We start from the raw sequence: 20,163 nt of genomic DNA, 5'->3' as shown, positions 1-20,163 counted from the left end.
ATTTCCAGGTCAGTTTTCAAAATTTGTTTTGCTCACACTTTATTTTCTATTTGCACATTTGCAGATGAACTCTATCAACACAAATGTTCATCGCGTAAACACTGGGCTCCAACTTTTGCATTTTTCTGAAAGTAACTGTGGGCTGCTTACTTAAGTATCAGACAACATGCTTGGCATTGCATAAGTTTACATTAGAAGAAGACAAGATACAAGGTTGGCTGTACTTTGGGTTTCATACACTATAAGAGTTTCTGTGTAATCAAAGGTATTTGTGCAAATAAGGTCTTTTTCACAGGAGATGTCTGCTCACAAAACTGTTGGTCACCTGTTCCTGATGCAGTCCTGCCACTCCATATTGGCACAGCAGTTTGTGGGAGTGTGTTGTGGGTGAGAAGGCAGCATGCTCAGACACCAGATTGAAAAAAATCTCAATAGCAGATAGTGAGAGATGTTTTAAATGGATATCCACTCCCAAGGTGGTTTGTTGTGATGTCTCCACAGTGGGCAGCACTGGGCTGGGAGGAGAGGCTGGTGCAGGGTCTACAGGAGACTGGTAACCAAAGCAGAAACATTTTGCAATTCGTTTACCGCAATCACTTGGATTTGTCACAAAAGTGACTCAAGGTCTCAGTCCATACTGTGCCACTTTTGAACTCATGTTAATCTCCAATGAGCCCTCTTAGGATTCTTTGGTCTTGCATGTGTCATGTAGACATATTTGTCATTAACCTGATTTAGCTGTCTGAGAGGTGATGGGAAGACTCCCTGGTTAAAAAGGAAACTTGTAGCATCAATCATGGTCTGGAGATCCTTTCTTATGGGGCTGTAGTGTTCAGTGCCTGATTCTCTTCTATATATACCTTGTGTTGATATTAGTTTATGGTGGTTCCGGTAGACAGAATTGTGCTTTTTTGATTTCGAAGCATTTTATATTCTCACAGCACAGGTGCAAGAATCTGCACAAGGGGCAGAACAAGGAAGCAAGTTTAATTCAAGGACATTTGTACAAGCTGGGATGCTTAGAAGCAGGGAGGAATCCTTTAAATCTTAAATGAAAGGATATAACTTTTTTTAAATTCTATAGATATTTACAGATATAAATATGTTTACAGCCCTTTAGTCTTCCTTTTGAATGAAAGCTTTTCTAATTTGCACAAGTATAAAAAAGAAATAATTCTGTCTGTATTGTTGGGTTTTTTTAACCTTGCCTAATCTATACTGCCAAGAAGGAATTGGCATAAACACATAATTGAATTAAAATTGAGACTGTGCAGTAGAAGAGTTTAGATGTATTAGATTTAGGGCTAGATTCTGACACATTTTCTCTAGCAGATAAATGGATTTTTGCTCTGTGAGTAACTGAAAAAGCGTGAGCAACAAAAAAAGCACGACTTTCAGAAATTCCCATGAATTCCTAATGTTTATACCTCTGTAGTCATGTCTGTGTATAACTCAAATTCCATCCAAAAATTCCCTTCTTTTTAGTTTTGTTTGCGAAGGAGGATTTCGCAGAATTGTATTTGTAAGTGGTTTTGAATCCAGGAGGTTTTTTTGCTGTAAAACTCTGAAGAGCCTATTATGCTGCTGCCCTGTCTAAAGCAATGTGGACTGAAGCTGTTCCAGTATGAGTAATGATGTGTCACACTAATTGTTTTGACTAGCTGGGCATCCTCTGAGCTCGCTGGATCTTGAATACCGCAGCTACTTCAGGTTTCATGCCCCTGCACTCTGAATGCAGTGGTTGCTTCTAACTGTTGCTTTTATATCATTTCACTTTGCACCTTTTGTATTACATTTTTACTTCTCAGTGTTTGTCAACAGTATATTTAAAAATACCACGGAAGTGCCGAGTGCTATACAATCAGTGTCTAACACTTAAAGAACACTATTTTGTATGGGACAACCTGCTGTTAGTTTGAATATCAAGTATGCCATTTACATTTTGGTGGATAGTTCAGAAATTTGGTGTTTACCAAATACAAAGTGTTGAAGAACACTCCATGTGCTGGATTAGTTCACTGTTGTGATCTCCTTCACAATGAGCAGCCATCTAATAAAATTTTGTATGCACAGATTTACATGACTTCATTACCCTGTCTTGTAGGTGACAGTTCAGATGTGCAGTAAAAGTCTTTAAATTCCTTTATTGTTTTTTATCAGATGGGCAGAAGATCTTTCAGAAAAGAAAACCAAAAGACAATATTTGCCTTCAGCTGTTAAAAAATACTTTTAAATCTGCTATAACATATAGATTCTAAAATAGTTGGCCCAATCATATGCATGTTAGCCTTTGTGGAAGTTTATAATAAATTATGTTTTAAAAATCACTTGTTGTATGCCATAAGCAAAACTTGACAATGTTGTAGGCAGCAGTAAAAATAATGGAATAAATCTCCACAAGAAGCTGTTGCCGGGAAGTTTGCCTTGACTGGTAGTGAGACGTGGATCCCCCAGAGGAGTCCAGTAAACCGTGCAAAAGCTGTGATTTGTGGAAACACTGTTAACATCCTGTTTGCCCTGCAAATATCTCATCTGTGAGTTTTGGTAGCCCAGCCCAGAACACCTTGCAGACTGGTACCCCCTACCCTGCATAAAACATAATAAACAGAGTTGGTAGCGGTGAGATTTGGGACAAAATAAGGAGCTTTAATTAATTTTAAATGGTGCTTTTCAGAGTGTCAAAAGCTCAGCCCACTGAAGTGGAAAAGGGGGTTAGAGTGGCGAGAGCCTGGCAACACAGCTAATCTAGGCACTCCCAGCAAGCTCATTTCAAAAGCTGACATCAGTCCATCGGCATCTGGAGGTAGAGCTGCCTGGGACAGTGGGGAACAGCCACTGTGCAGACAGACCTGCCAGGGCCAAGCCAGAACTCTGTGGCAGCTTCTGTGACAAGAGCGCATTGTCGCAGCGCGGGGCCGGCGTGCCTGGTGTGTTTGCGCTCTGGGCATTGGGAAGGAGCCCAGGCACACTGGGGCATTGGTGCTTGGTGCACACAAAACCGAGCTGATGGAGATGGAGGCTGTAGGAATACATGCATTGACTAGATAAAAAACTGGGATCGTGCCTTCTGTCATTAGATAACAGGGTATTCCCACTGCAGCAAACTGTTTCTCTGCTTCCCCAAGAAATTTAGTTAGTGATTTTGAAATCAGTTGTTCTTCTGGAGTCCATTCTGGGATCTTTTTTCTAAAGGCTAATAGTTACAAACACCATTAAATAAGCTATCAAATTTTGGTGGGTTTTGTTTTATATTTTCTCTTATCATATTAACAGTAGGTAAGGTAAGTTTATCTTTCCAACCTTTTTTCTCTTTAAATCAGTGGCAAAACTCCTATTGATTTCTACCACAGCACACAGGGTGAATCTCTACTTAATATATGTTTGACTTAGACAAAAAAGTCTAGAATATGAACCTGGTGCTGAAATGGCTGTGCAAGTATTCAGCTAAAAAATACTCTCAGACTCTGGTTTTACTAGGCCTCATATAACGCCCCTTAAAATTAAGCTGGCACTTCATAGCCAGTTCTTATTCATTCATTATTTACAAAGTAGGAAAAAGGAAACCTCAGCACTATTTGCTGAGTACCAGTCAGATGACCCACAGACAACAGAAGCTTGCAAAGTTTTAATAAGGTAGATAATTCCTTTTTATAAGCGTAATCTCTCATCTCAGCCACTGGAGCAGAGCAGCTTCAAATTTGTCTTCTGAACTTCAGCACAAAGTGATTTTCTACAATTTTCAGTTGTACCTTCAGCTACATTCATGTCCAATTTTGTATTTCAAGTCTGATCCATTGAAGAGGCTTAATGTGGTGTTGTTATTAAAAAGCACACAAGCCTAGAATGGGATTACTCATATTCTCAAAAAGTCTATATCTCAGTGCTGCCTTGAGTGGGTTCCCCATCTGTGCTTGGTCCTTTGTGCAATGAGGTGAGGGTATGTGGTTTCAAATCTAATTACCGTCCTTATGAGCTGTAGGAAGCTCTTCAGAGCTACTGTTCATATTTAATTTATTTGCTGACACTCACCCCTCCTACCCTTCCAAATGATGCCAACCTCCGCCCCCAAAAAAAGGTGAAAGAACCCAAACAAACAAAAAAATAACAACCAAAAACTACCCACACGCCACTGCCCCAAAACTCAGAATTTCCAATTGCCTTCCAGGAAGGCAAGTCATCATTTCACTGACAAGGATGCTGCTGAGTGACTATCTCCTGCATGAAGCTGATGGCAGATTGGGAAGTGATGCTGACCTTGGGCATGAGTGGAGCACGCCACTTTCTGCTGATGGCTAACACCCAGTCCCAAAGGAACCTCTACTGAGACCTGAGTAATCCCCCCCAGAATCTGTGCTGGGGCCATGCTTGCATGCTCATCTGACAATATATTTTCTATAGGATGTAGAAGTTGAATCCAGGTAGTCCTTTTAGAGATGAAGTAGCTCCTGAGATCCTACCATGGAATGTACTTAGGATCCATGAAGTAGCCTCTCACTGGCCCTGTGACCTGACTTGACTAAATCCTGCATTCTGGGCATCTCTCTGCTGCACAGTGTCTTAGGGCCACCTCCCTCCTGCATAGCACTGTTCTCCTGTTTCCCCTGTTTCCCCCTGTGTTTCTCCTGTTTTCCCCTGTGTTTTCCTATAGAAACACTTCTCCCATTCACTTAGAAAGGATGGAGGAACTCTCTTTTCTGCCTGCAGCAATGTCTGCTCATTTAGAGATTTTGTCCGGTTGATGCATTGTCAGCCTCCCTGTGACCTCATATTTACCATGTAAGTGATGACAGCAAATTTGGTTCTGTGTAAGTAAAGAAATAGTTTTATCCTAATATACATTTTTTCCTATCAATCCCTTCCCGATATAGTTGTTTACTGAATAATAGACAAAAAGTTTAGTTTAGAGATTGGTTTTAACAAAAAGTTTTCAAGAAGACAATGATGGATTTTGGCATAATGGATAATTATCCCCTGAGAAATATGTTGGCTCGAGTTTTGTTTGCTCATGGTCTATCTTGAAAGTGCAAGTTTTGCTTCTGTGGTGAGACACCTTTACTGGGAAAGCTTATCTTCTCCTGGCTGTGTTCTGGCACTGTACCATGGCTTCCCTTTGTAATGAAATGTTTTGAGCTGAGTTGTGTCAGATGAAATTTCATTGTCTTAGGGTGAATCTTTGTCTTAGGAGATCAAAACTAGGCTGTGTATTAAATAGATTAAATCTGCATTCTAGATTCACACTACACAGAAATAGACCATTGTTGCAGTTTCTCTGCATATCAGCGCTGTGAAGGAGGAACAGGAATTATACACAAACCCAGGCTGAATGAAATCCGTACTGGGTAGCCACAGTATAGAATGTGTGTTATTTTTAGCATTCATTCACATCATACAGTGACAGAGCAGTCACTGGCAATTATAGCAGGCTCTGGAAACCTATTGCTTACTTGAAAATATGTTAAATCAGAAAATGTTCACAAACCTATTGGATCAATTCAGCTTTTGCTGCTAACATCAATTGCCTCCTGACTTCATTTTCAAATCTATCCTTAACATACCTAATCTAATGAAGTTAAAAAAACCCCATTGTTTACATATCTTGCTTTTTCCTTTTTTTTTCTTTCATGTGTTTGCCTTTGACTGGGAAAATCTTGACCATAAGCACATTCCAGTCTTCTAATGAGTGCCAGGAAAGGGACAGTCTCGTGGTTAAAACACAGGGCTGCAGGACTGGAGAATGAACAGAGGTCTGGTACTAGCTGGGCTTTGGCACAGATTTGAGGCAAATAACTTTCTTCATGATTCAATGCTTGCCAAAAAAAAGAAAAAAAAAATAAAAGGTGTGTGTGGGAGTCTTTTGTCAGTGGCAAACATATTTTGAGATTTTCTATTAAGTATAGAGATTATTTTCTTTTGGAAACATTTTAGAAAAGAGCAGAGGCAGTGAGGAGGCTTTCTGTATGTCTGGAGGCTCATTCAAAATTTTCCCAGACACTCCAAACTATTGCAACTGGCAGTTAAGAAAGGATGCTCCTTCCAAGGGATTTCTTCTACAATAAATATTCATGTATTATTTAGGACAGAACTTTAGGGTTTTGCTAAATAAGATATTTTCCTTTCTTACTCTATGGATGTAAGCAAAAAGGGAGGAGCAGAGAACAGGAAATTAAGGTGTCTTTTATCCTTGGAATTTGTTTATTTTCAAATTTTATGCAGTGATTTGACTTGCTATTTATTTTATTGAGTGTAGTTTGTTCATCAGAGGTGGTTCTGCATTGTAGAAACACTATGCCCCTCAGATAATTGAGATAATTAAATCACAGTGAGATAATTTTATCTTCATTTTAATTCTGTGCACTACTCACAGATCTTAACTTAACAACACATTCAGATGAAAGATTTCTGACTCGAGGTATCTGTGGTGGTTTAAGGCATGGGAACCATTTCAGGATTATTTCTTCCTTTACTTGCAAAAGGCAGATGCTTCGCTGGAGTTTCACAGTAGCAAAGCTGATACTGAGGAGCCCTGTGCTCAACTCCCTCAATGGTCTGAACCAAAATGCAAAGCTCTGTTAGCTCAGGAGTGTAGCTGACTCTATCACAGCTGGTTCTGCCATGGGAGGGTGATAAATTTGTGCTGGATTCATGTGGGGCAAGAGTTTTTTGCATTTTGAAGTAATAAAAATGCATTTCTGTGTGTGTGTGTGTGTGTGTGTGTGTGTGACTTTCTGTAGTATTTAGGTATTCTGTCGTGTTCTAAAAGTGTGAAAGAAAAGTGGAGAAGAGAAATGGGGGTGTTCAGTGACACATCAGCAACACTAGATGTCTTATAATTTCAATCTATACATTAATTATGGCAAGAGAGGCAATTTTATGCACGAGTGCAAATCTTATGCAACAGAATGTATTTTGTCATTAACTGGATGGAAAATTTTGTCACTATGAGCAATTTTTGCTAAAAATAAATAAATCCATTTTGTAACCAAATGCATTTATTTAGAAACAAGGGACGTCTGTCTGATTGGGAGGGAGTGGGTGTTTTGAGAAAGAGGTGGCTTGTGATTCAGAAACTCCTCAGATCTATTCTTGGTTCTGCTTCTGATTCATTATTGGTTGGATCTCAAATCAGTGGAAAATGGGCCAAACTTTCTGTGACCTATAATGAATCACATCAAAATAAAAGTCATGTTTTAGGCAAAGAGTTTCTTAACCTGTCTTGCTTACTAAAACACAAGAATTCTGATGCAAGAAATATGATGTGCTACTTCTCCAGTCCCTTCCCTCTGACCACCTGATTCTGAGCATGCTGTGCACCTTCCATATTTGGTCAGTTTTATTTCTATTGCACAATCAACACAAAAGTATTTTTCTAAAATCTGGGACTCTAAATTTACCATGAATAGCAGCACATACTTATATATAGATCATATGCCCAGAACTTATTTTCTTTTTGAGGGAGCAAATGTGGAGCTGAGGATGTCCATTTTTGTATTAAAATTCTGATTACAATTTTGTCAAAAGTCTTAATTTATTTTTTTTTTAAATAATTATGAGTCCTTTTAAACAACTAAAAGATTCTACAGGTAGCCAATGAAAATAATTCTGTGTACTCACGCAGTCTCTTACCCACTTTAACTTTAGCCATGTTCACTGCTTTTCATTTAGGATCACAGAAAGTAGAAGAGCTTCCCCAAGTTATCAAATCCAGTCCCTAGTGTTTACTGGAAGCCATACAATTAAATAACAGATAAGAAAACTCCAAAATCTATTATCACAGTTCCCAATAAGATTTCCATACTAAATCTCTGGCCTGCAGTGAAAACCCAGAGCCAGAACCATAATGTGTTGCCGCAAAAGAACAACAACAAAAGAAGGAATTCTCAAAGGGCACCATGTTCCTGTTGCATATATAGTGCAATGCTACTAAAAATTGGAGTAACTGAATGAACAGAATGTATAAATAGGTATCTCCTTTACCCATTTGCACAGCTACAATGTGTTTAATGTATTAATTAAAACTTTCAGCAAAAAGAAAAATGAAGCTTGAACACTAATCTTTTAAAAACATTCCTTTTTAACATGTCAGGAGTGTACTGTAAAAAACAACATCCTTAACAACTTAATAAGTAAGTGAGAAACATTGTAGTGGGTAGCGGATCTTCAATGCTTACACTTATTGCAAGTGATTGATAAGAAAAAAAGAGTTTAAATCTCTTCACTTGTGAGCATTTAGTTGTTGCTGAGTAAAGGATACAGATCTGAAACCTGCTTTATATTAGGGGAGAGAGAGAAGGAAAGGTTAGAAGTCCTACTTTTAACTGTAACACAAAATCAAATCTGTTCTTTCAACAAAGAAATTTGCAGATAGTAATGGGGACTACATATCTAAATCCTTTCTATGTTCATGTGAACATACATTTCACAAGGTGCATTTGAGGTACATTAGAGCTACAGTGGTATAAATGTATTCTAAAGTGTTCCAATATGCTGACTTCTTTTAGTTTCACTTCCCATGAAATGCTATGCAGTGGCAGAATTCTCCTTCCCACTCGTGGGAAAATGAGGACACTTCCCTGATAGAGTTATTACTGATGTAACTGAGCACAATTTGTCTCAGTGTAGATAAGCAAAACAGTTTACTCATGCACTAGAACTTTCTGTCCTGCAGGTGTAAGCATTTAGTGATGTTAACTCTGATGAGCAGCGCTGTCTGCCAGAAAATTATCTCCTTGTATCATACATCTACAACTCCTTGGAAAATTAATTTGATACATGGAATGCAAATACATAACTAGCCTTTAAACCTTTTCTGTGTGGCTTTGGAGGTCTAGAAATGTATATCCCACATTTCCTAGCTGGTGACCTTTGTTTTCAAGAGATTTTCTGAAATATGACTACTTCCAATTACAAGTCCCATTTCTGGAACTAAACTTCTCTTCAGCTGAGTCTCAAATGAGGATGTAATCAGTAATAAATGGTACATAGAAAACTAATGTAAGAGGGAGTGCAAAACATGTGAGGTGCCAGGTTATTAGGGCACAGGCTGGACTCTAGGAGACAGCTCTATTACAATGAGTTGGTCATTGTCTGGGAAGTCCAAGCCCAACAGACTCTTACCCTGGGTCATGATCGTGACAAACCTAAATGTCTCCCATCATGGATAGTCAGGACTGCCAGATAATATATGGAGAAACTTTGTGTCCCTCCTTGCAATGTGGAAGTTTCATGAAAAATCAGGAAATCTCAAAATGAAAACTTCTAAGCATAAGGAACTCTCAGCTGTATTGGTTGGCTTTGTGGGGTTTTTTGGTGTTGTCTGTTTGTTTGTTTGTGTTTTGAGTTTGTTATGGTGTTTTTTTCAGCAAAAAAAAAATCATATTTTCTTCAAACATAAGAGCTATGAACTTCTTTAAAAAAAAACGAGCTAAGGTTGTCCTGTAACCAAATAACTTGAGGAGTTGGGGATTTTTGAGGATCTCTAAACAACACAAGACTGCAATTAGTACAAAAGATGAGGCGGTTCATGTCTGTATAGGCTAGCAAGGTTTGACCTACTCCTGCTGCTGATGCATTGCCATTAATTTGGGTGTGACTGTGCTCATCACTAACAGACATTTGAGTAGTGGTTTATGACAAAAATCTAACAAGATAGATAGATCCATCAGCAGGCTGCACAGGGAATGATCTGAAAGCCATACAAACAAGAAGAAGAACATTGAATTTAAGCTATTTATTGTATGTTTGTGCTCATATTGAACCTTTAGTAAATTATCCAGCTGACTGCATTTTCCTCATATATTTGAGTAATATTTGAAAATTATTTATGTTATTATTATATACGTGGTGATTCCCCATCCGGTATAACTTATATTATTGATATTTTTTTAATACTGAAATAATCCTGTGTTTTGTTCGTAAAACTGTTTTGCAAACATTCATTATAGATAACTTTTTTTTTTTTTTTTTTTTGCCACAGCACATTAACGATTCAGGACTAAGCCTTCAGCTGGTGTAAGCTGATCCAGCTTCCAGTGTAGTCAATTCTTTAACTTTTTGAAGACTTTCAGTTGTAGCCAAGAGAAGAATAAGGAAATCAGTTCAGCCTTATCTGTCTTATTGATCAGATCTTAATTGCACCAAGAAACAAAATGTTTTAAAAATTCTTTTGTTTGAGCCAGAGCAGTTTACAAAAAATAGCTGTACTATACTGTGTAGAGGGAGTTTGTGCATATGCTAGGGGGAAGGGTGAAGAGCTAAACAAAACCATTAATTAAAAAAGGATACTTTAATTGAAACTGAGCAAAAAGTGGAAAATTATTTATCCAAACAAACTTTGTATCCCATAAAGGTGTGGGTACATAAAGCACGCAAGCCCGTTGCTTATTAGATTATTTCAGGCCTTCACAAGCTGTTTGCTTACTCCAATAGCAACTTGTTGATAATAGGAAGCCTTTTGTGAGAAACGGCCCAAAAAACAATGGAAAGCGTCAGATTTAGTAAAGTGTCTAAAGAAAGTCTTAAAATGACACCCACGCTACGAAGGGAAGACCAAATTTGCTTTTTCTGAAGGGAATTTGTGTTTGTCAGGAAGGGCTCCTGGCGGCTTTGTTTCCAGGCCTTGATGTGTGACCAGGAGCCTCCAGGCCTCCCGTCACCCCTGGCCTTGTTCTGCCACCGCGCTGCCCACCCATACCGACACCGCAGGGGGAAGGGTTTCAGAGGAGCCGGAATCAAAAGCAGAGGGAGGAAAAAAAGTGCTTTTCAGGGTCTGATGTGTGGGAATCAAATGAGAGGCCTAGCTGAAATCCGGTCGCCAGGCAACCATAGTGATATGCTGAGGGAATATCATTAAAGTTGGAAACTAAGCAGTCGCTCTGAATTAGCAAACCTGACCGCCGTGTGGATGATGCGCCAGAGCCACCTCAGCCCCCAAGCACCATTTCTGCACGTAGAGGAGAGAAAATAGCAGCTGATTTGTGGAGTTTTTCATAAAAAATAGACAATGGCTGTCCAGACACAGAGTTGGTGGTGAAATATGGTAACTGCCAGGCTTGCAGCTGGCCCTCTGACACAAGATTAATAAGTTGCCGTTTCCTAGCCGACCACAACCTAGTGGGAACTATCCGGCATTTTTCCATGAATTGTGGGTAACAGCCTTCCCGCAAGCTGGCCTACTTTACTGCTCTGCTTTCTGCGGAACGCCCAAAGTGCAGTAAACATCTGTGGCTGCAATGAGGTCAGCGGACATGGTGTCCGGCAGCCGCCACCTGAGCGGCCCGGCCCCGTGCACAGACCCCAGGGCTGGGCTGGAGCCGCGGCACATCCACTGGGAAGGCACCCGTGGCTGTGGGTTAAACACTGCACAAAGTTTGGCTGCAACTGGAGCAGGGAGGGGGCGGCGGGGGACTGGGTTCGGAAATGACAATGTGACAAGAGAGCGGGAGCAAACCTATTGAATTAGATTTAGGCTGCGCTGAATATTATCATTGACACGAACAAGCAAAGCTTATCTGCTATTGCCTTCTTGAAAGGTTTAATGAAATTGAATTGCCAACCTCTGTATTTTACCACCATTTGGCTGAAGTGGCTCAGAGGCATACATGATCGCTTAAAAGGAAGCCAGGTTGAGTCAAACTGCAAAGCGTATGTATGCATTTTTGACAGCAACATCTCAAACACAGTGTGACATGGCATAACATTTAGAGGTAATTTGATTACAGGCACTGTGTAATGCAAATCAGACTTCCCCAAACATGTTAATTTTTTATCACAATAGCTCACCAACACAGTCAAGTTCAGTTTAAGTTATCGTCAAGCTACATTTTATATTATATGTAGGCTTTGTAATATAATTGTGTGCAGTTGCCCCCAAATTATAAAGAGCTAGAAGTGCAGTGAATCCCCTGGGTTTCTTCTTTCTAGGTTTAATTTTAAATGATGATATGACAAAAGTCTTTCTTTATATTACATATATGTTAGAAGAGAATCATTTGAATGTTTCTTTATTGGAAGGAATAAGTTGCAACTCAAATTCATAGATCATTTTTGGTAGGAAAAAGAGTGAATGCATTTGTGTCTTTAAGCTTCACTATGATCAATTTATTCACTTAGGGCCACATGCAGCTGAGTTGCAAATAATTTTAGGTATTAATTTGGTTGGAACGTAGGCAGGACCTGTCAGAGTAATTCTTAATGTAGAAGTGCAAGGTTTGAGCTTTCTGTTTCTGGATTTTGTTCTGTCCTTCTGTGCAATGCTGGTGAAACAGGTTCCTTCTTTTTTGTCTCAGTTTCCCCAGCTTTATATAGTACATTTTGATTCGCAAATGAAAAATATCACAAGGAATGATATTAGAATGATAATGTCAGCCTGGGGAGCATATTCTTAAATTTTGAGCTTCTGTTTTTAGAAATTGCTTCATGGAGCAATATTGTTCTGATGATTCAGAGCTAATGAAAGTTTCAGTGGTGACAGGGTCCTGCAGGTAAGATCCATCTCTCAAGCTGGAGCACAACATAATCCCCCGCATGCAATGCCTGTCAGATACCAGCTAAAAGACTCAGCAATGGCAGGTGGTTGCCAGCAATGTCCTATGTCAGTGGCACTGGAAATTTGTCTGATTTGAGGCAACAGTGAAGTGTCTTACTTGGAGGAATAGGAGAAACTGATGAGAAGTGCAGAGATGGTCTGACACAGTTAGGTGAAGTTTTGATCAACCCAGTGAATTCAGGCTGCAAGCTCCAGAAGTGAAGCAGAGCTGAGCACAATCAGGAAAAAGCCCAGATGATGAGAACCCCAGGTGACAGCAGAAACTGAGTATGTAGTCATTCACCTTTGCTTAAAGGTAAGGTATCTTGCTTAATGTGTGCACTATAGCTATAAAAAAGAGTTCTAGCATCTACCAGCCATGATTTTTCCTTTCCAGTATGTGTGTCAAGGACCCCCTTTGAACATGTGTACAGATGCAGATAAAAGAAGTATCCCCCAGTCAGTAATAAAGAGGAACCCAAAACATAAACACAAGTTAAGGCTTATATGTGGTAATCATTTCCTGCACATCAACTGATCTACCGCAATCTTCCATGCATGCTTTTAGCTCTTGAAAAATGTGAAGTAATTCATGTTGGCTTATCCCTCTGCTCTAAGTGAAAGAGAGGAATTAGCTAATTCCAGTTACCTGAGCCACCAGCTTAGAGCACATGCACAGACAGTTACCATGAATCAGAGGTCGTGCAATAACCTCTCTGTACATGAACATTGAGAGTTTATATGAACCCACTCAGTTATAATGCAAGAGGACAAGTTGCCTTAGGCTTTGCATCCACAGAAACATTAGTGCTGTTTGCTGCCTCTGTGTCTTTTTGGGTTAGTGTAGCTTTTGCATTTTCTCTGGTTCTTTATATAATCTCCATCATTTTCAGAACACACATTTCTCTTGTGAGATTTACCTGGCCTGGAGTGAGGAGAGCAGCTTAACAATATGGGTCCCTTTTATTTATAAGAGCATTCCTCTCATGATCTTCACCTGTCACAGATGTGAGGATTAAATGTGATTCTGTTTCTTGTGCATATTACTCTCTTATGTCCCAGTGATTCTGGACCTGTGGATACTTAGAAAATGGGTTTTCCAAGAGCCTGAATATTGTTGCCTTTAATTCACTAATATGTCATATCTTTATGCTCATGAAAACATCCCTAATCTGTCAATTAAGATTTAGTTATACTCTATGCTAAGAGTTATTTGGAATGACAAGATTTTAGGTATTTTAATAGTGAAATAAAGTAAGGGGACATTAGTTTTCAGTTACAGTAATAGTGCTTTATATTTAGCACATATTTATATTTAGTGTGGTGTTTAATTTTAACAACAAATTAATAGGTTTCCAGAAAATGAATTGGTTTAGTAGTCCCATGTGTGTTCTTTCAACCAGTGCCACCTCTCAAGCCTCTCTGGTCCCACAGAATCTCTTGATCCTTTACCCCTCCTTGACATAGTTGGCTGTTAATACATCAAAGTCACTGTGCTGCTTTTAGCTGCCCACTTTTCTGGTTTCATTGGTTCCTGGAGTCATTTGGACTCTCTTTCTCATTCTGCAAGGAAGGTGTCACCTGAATGACTGTGGTTTGCTGGAAGAAATAGATCTCCTCAAGCAAGGCCAGGAAGAAAACAACCTCTCTTCCATCCCATGACCAGCTCTTCTGTTGTGAGGGCAGAGCTGGCTGTGCAGAGAAAGAAGTCACTTGCCTCATTTATGGGATTTCCAATTACTGCAGTGTTAATTCAGACCCATTTCTTGGCCACAGAGCAGACACTTGCTGCTCATCTCTAAAAATCAACAATCAGTTTGCATCTGCGGCAGTCTGCTTCACTATGTGAGAGAGGGAGAGAAAATGGTGAGGCTCAGAGAACTCACTGGTTCTTGGTGTTAACAAGAAGCTGATGTGATCAGTGAGTGTTCTTCAATAAGTGATGAACGAGACGTGTAAGCACAAGAACACATCTTCTTGTTACCCTTCCTTGATATCAGATGTCTGTATTACTACTCCTCCTATTGTAACCTGGGACTGTGATTGTAAACTGAATGTTCTTTATCTATTTAATAGTCTTATATAATCAAGTACCTGGAAAAGCAGAGGAGCCTGATCAAAAAACACTGTCCTTTAGTCCTGAACTGAACAGAACTGCAGTTTTGCTTCACATCTTTATTATGCAAAATACTAGAAAAAAATCATAGCAGTGCTTTGGGTGCTGTTCTGAATCTGCAGGAGGGGTAGCAGAGAGCGCCAGTTCAGGTACTGTATGAAACAGTGTGCAGGATAAGATCTTTGATTTTCCTGATCAGATGTGTTATGGTAGAAAATAACACCCCTTGTTTTTTATTAGTTCTGAGTTTTCTGTGTACAGCATAGGAAATCAGTAGGAGAGTGGCTAAAGTCTCCTGCCTCTACTAATGTTGCCACAGAGTTTTCTGTGACACCAAAGCCCAAAACCATCTAGTCTGGAGCTGGAAAATTCTCTAGGTGATATTTATACCTTGAAATATTTTGTTCAGATTTTCAAGTGACATATTTAAAAAAAACAAACTGCTTAGCAAATAATGTACCTATGCCCTGTGCAGAAGGTAATAGATATATATATGTATGTGCTATCACTAGCCCAATTCCTACTGTTGTCAAAAGTGTGCTCACTTTGCAAAAAACTACTTTTGAGACATACAGAGTAGACTTTCACTAAGGGAGAGCTGTTGAATTGACTGAGTTTATCTCTGCAACTCATTTTTAATAAAATTTAAACCCTTACATAGATCAAATATATGACAAGAGTGGAACACTGCAGAGGAAGTAGTCTGAGTTTCATGAGAAATTACTGGACACACAGTAAAGAGGAGTTACTTCACGACTGGCTTGGCCTGTTCCTGCTGCGAGTGCTATGGTAAAGGCTAATTCCCCGTGCTCCTGCTTTTCTTGGCCACCATTGCAGTGTGCCTTGGGCCAGCAAATTTGGTCTATAAGTAGATGTGATTTAACCCTTATGGTTTTTTTTTCTGCTTGGCTGTCAGCTGATGGCAAAAGGCCAAATGCTAACAACCACGATGGATGAGCAGCTGGACCTGCATGCATGACATCTCAAAAATTACTTACATACTGTCCCCTTCAGTGCAGTGTGTTGATCTCTTCCTATTTGACTGGTGTGGTGGCAGAAGCAAGATTAGCAACCTCAGGAAGAGCACAGGGTTAAGGTTTTTTCATTTCATTCAATGCTGCTGAGTAGAGCAACTGCTGAAGTAAACATTCTTTCTAAGTGATAAATAGTTGAGCACCTTTTCTCTTTAATTATAACTATAATATTTTGGAAGGATTTCTCCTGGTTATTTCTCTCATCTACTATACTCTGCTTGTTGAATTCCTGCAGATTATTTCTAAGGAGAGGGAAGACAAATGTTTCTTGGAGGCAGAATTTACCCATCATAAAATCAGTAATGAACAGGAGAGAGAATTGCCTACTTATCACATGAAAATTAAAAATATTGTATGCAATAATTCTGGTGTTTAGTTGGTAGAAATTGAGTGAAATTTGAGGTAGTGAGATTACTTCTGTAAAACTAACAAATGCAGTAAAGTAGCCTGCACTTTTCATATGCAAGAAAAGAAATCCTTTATGTTTCATTTTATTTTAGGCAAGCAAGTGGTTTTGCTGTCAGCACCACTTGTAGCAGTATAATGAAAGTGAATAATTTTAAACAAACCCTCAAATACTCTCTACTTTGTGTTCGGATTATGCAACTGAGAGAGAATAGTAACTTCTTAACAAAAAAGAAGCAATATGTGACATTTTGTCTGTCAGCACTGGTGAAGTGGAATACACAAGCTTATTTAAAATCGAGTTGTATTTCACGTAGTGATAAAATAATAAAGGAAAAAGAAGTGGCTTAGAGTATAATGATCCCAAAGCACCCAAGCAAGGAATATTATAAAATCAGTGAGGAAGAATATATGAAAGCATCCCTGTGAAGAATAACACATCTTGATAAGGGTTTTCTATAAATTATTTTGATATTGTGGAGGTGGACACTGAGGAATCCCATCAAGAATGGTAAACATATGACATTAGTCTTTTGTAAATTGGAAAGGATCAGGCCCTGTATGAGATGCATAGTCTTCTTCTGGTACTAGATTAATGTGTCTAAATTTAAGCAGGATAGAGGACTATTAAAAAACATTTAATGTTAAGACTTCTGATGACCTAAATGAGAGAAGAGCTTGGACAGCACTGAAGACTTTAGAAAATCCTGGGTTTTGTGTACAGGTTATCAAATCCTTAACTGCATACTAAATCAGCCTTCCAATTTTAAAATTGATTAATGACTTTTTTAATGGATCAGACTGAAAACCCCTTGAAATTTATGGCAAAAATTCTGATGATTTCAGAAAGCTTTGGATCAATTTTGGAATCAGTTTTGTTTTGGATGAAATTGGTTGTTCTGTGAAAAACAGTCAGGCAAAGAGGATTAGAACTGAATGTGTTGATTGGTACCAGTTACACCTTTTAAATTTGTGGCATTCAGAGTGGAATTCTTTTTGCTCATAAACTTAAAGGTAGAGGTTTTTCTGAGATACAGATACAAATTAGATTCATCATATTTTCACTGAACACAGTCTCTATAATTTATTCCACTACTTCTGATGTTATTGAGGGACACACAATCTCAGAGAAACATTCCCCCAGGTAGATGGAGATTATTGAGGCTGAAGTAGAAGTTAACTTCAGGAAATGTGTTTTGTGGTCCACATTGTTTAATTCAGGGCAACACATCTGGCTATAACTTGATTTATTTTCCTGCATATTTTGGATTTTTGTGCTCCATTGTGATGAGAGCAGAGGGAGGAGAGACTAGGCAAAATGTATTTCCTTGAGGTGCAGTACTGCTGTGTGCAGCAATCTCCTTGTTCTGCCAGATCCACACTAGCCTCAGACTCATGGTACACTTCCAAATTAATACCAAGGAATCTGTTGTTATTCTTGGTTTTGCTACCTGTGAAATTCAATATCTGGCTGGTAAGGATCCAGTTTCATCTAATCCAACAGAGAAACCATGATTCCACTTAGGTGGACTTTGCAAAACACTCTGGGTAGAACAAGGATCCGCCAAAGCCTCTTCTTGCTTCAATCCCTACAAATAAAGAACCAACTTCTGTAGAAGTGTCATGTAAAAGGCTCAGTGTTTCCTTGGCACACACACTAAGAACAGATGCTTAATATTGACTAGATACATTTGCTTTTATTGGAATTACATTACTGTGTATTCATGTAACTTCCCCAAAAGAGACATTTTCCCCCTTGTGTTGTGTTTAAATATTTTCCAGTTAGTAATCTCTTAATGCTCTTCACAAAAGAAAATAATTTCATAGCAGAATAGACACATCCTGAAGATATCATGTCTTGCAGGAGGACTGGTCCTTCATTAGTACCGCAGTGGAATTCAGGTTTGCTAACAAAGCAAAATGTGCCCATGATATTAATGTAGTGTGATCGGCCACTTGATGAGGGAATAATTCATAGGTATGCACTAACAAGGCTTTGACTGAGCTTTGCTCACCCTTTTAAAGGAAGACAGGACTGTTGTTTTGGGGTTCAGTCCTGGCCCTTCTGAAGGCATGAGGATTATTATATTGTCTCTTTGAGGTGTATAACAATGAAAGCACTGCCTCTACCTGACAGGCCCTGTGCTATGCCTCTGTTAGAAAACAGAGCTCAGAGGTCTACCAAAAAGCCCACTGTGCCTGGAAATATCAGACAATGAAAAACTGAATTAATAGAATTTGACACAGTTTTACTGTAGCTGCATGTTTTTCCTTACTTAAATATATTTTTCCTTCTCTTGTCAACAGATTACTTGGTGCTCTTTTCAGAAAGAGAAAACTTGCAGAACCAAAACAAAACCTCTGAAGATATTGAGTTAAGGATTTTTTCCTTTTCCCTTTAATTCTGTGTGAAAAAAAAAAGATACCACACAAAATGTCAGACAGTCTGAAGCACTGCTGGCAGAGTTAAGAAAGTGGTTCTCTGACAAAAGGAGCCTGGTTGTCTTTGACTATCCATTTGAACATGCAGACCTGCTTGCAAGCCCGAACTAGAATTCTTGTCCAAAATTTGGGAGTGCTTGGATTCTGCTTTTTGGGGCTGATCTTGTATTGACGCATGAATTAGTAACTAAATTGGTACCTACATCTGTCTTTCTGTGCAAAATACTTGGGTTGCTTGAAGCTAGAGTTTTGACCTTGGATTGCAGAGTATCTCACTTGGACATAATAGTTGTTGGGTTTCTTATTCCAGAAACATATTGGCCCCATCTGAATGCCCAGTCACTGGGCTCGAGGCCTGTTTGGAGATGCAGACACAGGCAAAGGGAATTTACTCAATTTTAGTTTTGAGTTCAGCTGTTGCTGTCTGGGGTGAAACTCCAGATCTTCTGGCATGTTTTGCAGCTGACTTCAGCCTGGCTAGGCTTTTCCCTGTCTCATATTTTTGTGCTGCCCAAAGAGCTGCTCACCTGGAAAGGGAGTAGGCAAAGGTTCCCTTTCATGTTTTGGATTCTGTGTGTTTCTAAGGCATGTTCTCAGCCTGGATTAAGTGAGTTAGAACTGTTGGACAGTGCAGAATGTCTGTGGCACCAGCTATGGAGGTCTGTCCTCAGATATCCCTTTCCTCCTCCAGGAACCCCTGCAAACAAAGTCTGGAAACCAAGCAACATCCACCAGTTGGGCGAGACAGAGAATCCTGTAGCAATAGCAGTTGTAGAGCAATTATGGTAAGCCTTTAACTAGCTACAGAGTGAACATTTTACATTCCTAAATCTGCCATAATGCAAAATAATCTGTTTATATTAGGAAAGACATTGCATTCTGCTCACTCATCCCTTCCCAGGCTTGTCTGCACAGAACCAGGTTTCCATAACTCATAAAAGGAAAACGCACAATTGTCAAAACCTTAGGACTTGGCTTCTTTTTTTTTAATATTACCCCAGCTGCACTTTCTTCATAGCCAAAAGGTCTCTAATTGCTAATGAAGAGACATATTGAGATAATCTGGAGCTTGGTGCTCATCCCATGAGCTACAAGATCCCCTCTCAGCTTCCCAATTATCACATGTGGCCTTGAAGCTGTTTTCTTCAGCAGCACTTGATAGAGTTCAGACATTCTGGCCTCACGGGCAACCCACTCACCCTGCATTGGTGCCGTTCTGTCTACAGCTTACAAGTAACTTCTGTTGATGCCTGTTGGGATCTGACATTGAAGGCCTCTAAATCAGAAGCATCTCTGCTTTCTTCCCAGCCCCATTTAAATGAGACCATTTTAGCAGGCAACCATTCCACCTGATGGATGCCATAAAGCAGGTCAGATTGAATACTTCCAATAAACTGATTTTAGAATTAAATTTAGCAATAGCATTTCACTAATGAAGTTCTCACTTGCAGAGTTCCAAGCACAGTGCAGGAATTTAGTAGGTCTTTTTATAACCATGGGCTTGCCTCTAACTATAATTATAAATGGCTGAATTCTTATCTGGTTAAAGGGAGTTGGATTGTGCCCTGAACTAGATGCCAAGTTTCAAGAGCTTTCAGAAATAGGGTTTAGATCAGATGAAGCCTTAAGAAGTTAGATGTTTG

At 39.3% G+C, this 20,163-nt stretch overlaps 1 protein-coding gene across 3 annotated transcripts in view; it reads left to right on the top strand.

The window, feature by feature from the left end:
* Nucleotides 1–10,594: 10,594 nt before the first annotated feature.
* ATP11B (ATPase phospholipid transporting 11B (putative)) overlaps nt 10,595–20,163 on the top strand; it is a 265,918-nt gene continuing 256,349 nt past the window's right edge. The window contains exon 1 of one of the 3 annotated variants that reach the window (XM_086844011.1): nt 10,595–12,839. The gene's annotated coding sequence lies outside the window, so the exon portion shown is untranslated. The remainder of the gene's footprint in view (nt 12,840–20,163) is intronic. The other 2 variants (XM_086844012.1, XM_086844009.1) reach the window with 2 other exon arrangements.

This window comes from Cyanistes caeruleus, chromosome 10 (genome assembly GCF_971803275.1).
Source record: "Cyanistes caeruleus chromosome 10, bCyaCae1.hap1.1, whole genome shotgun sequence".
NCBI classification, from domain to species: Eukaryota; Metazoa; Chordata; class Aves; order Passeriformes; family Paridae; genus Cyanistes; species Cyanistes caeruleus.
This window is presented reverse-complemented; position numbering and strand designations above follow the sequence as displayed.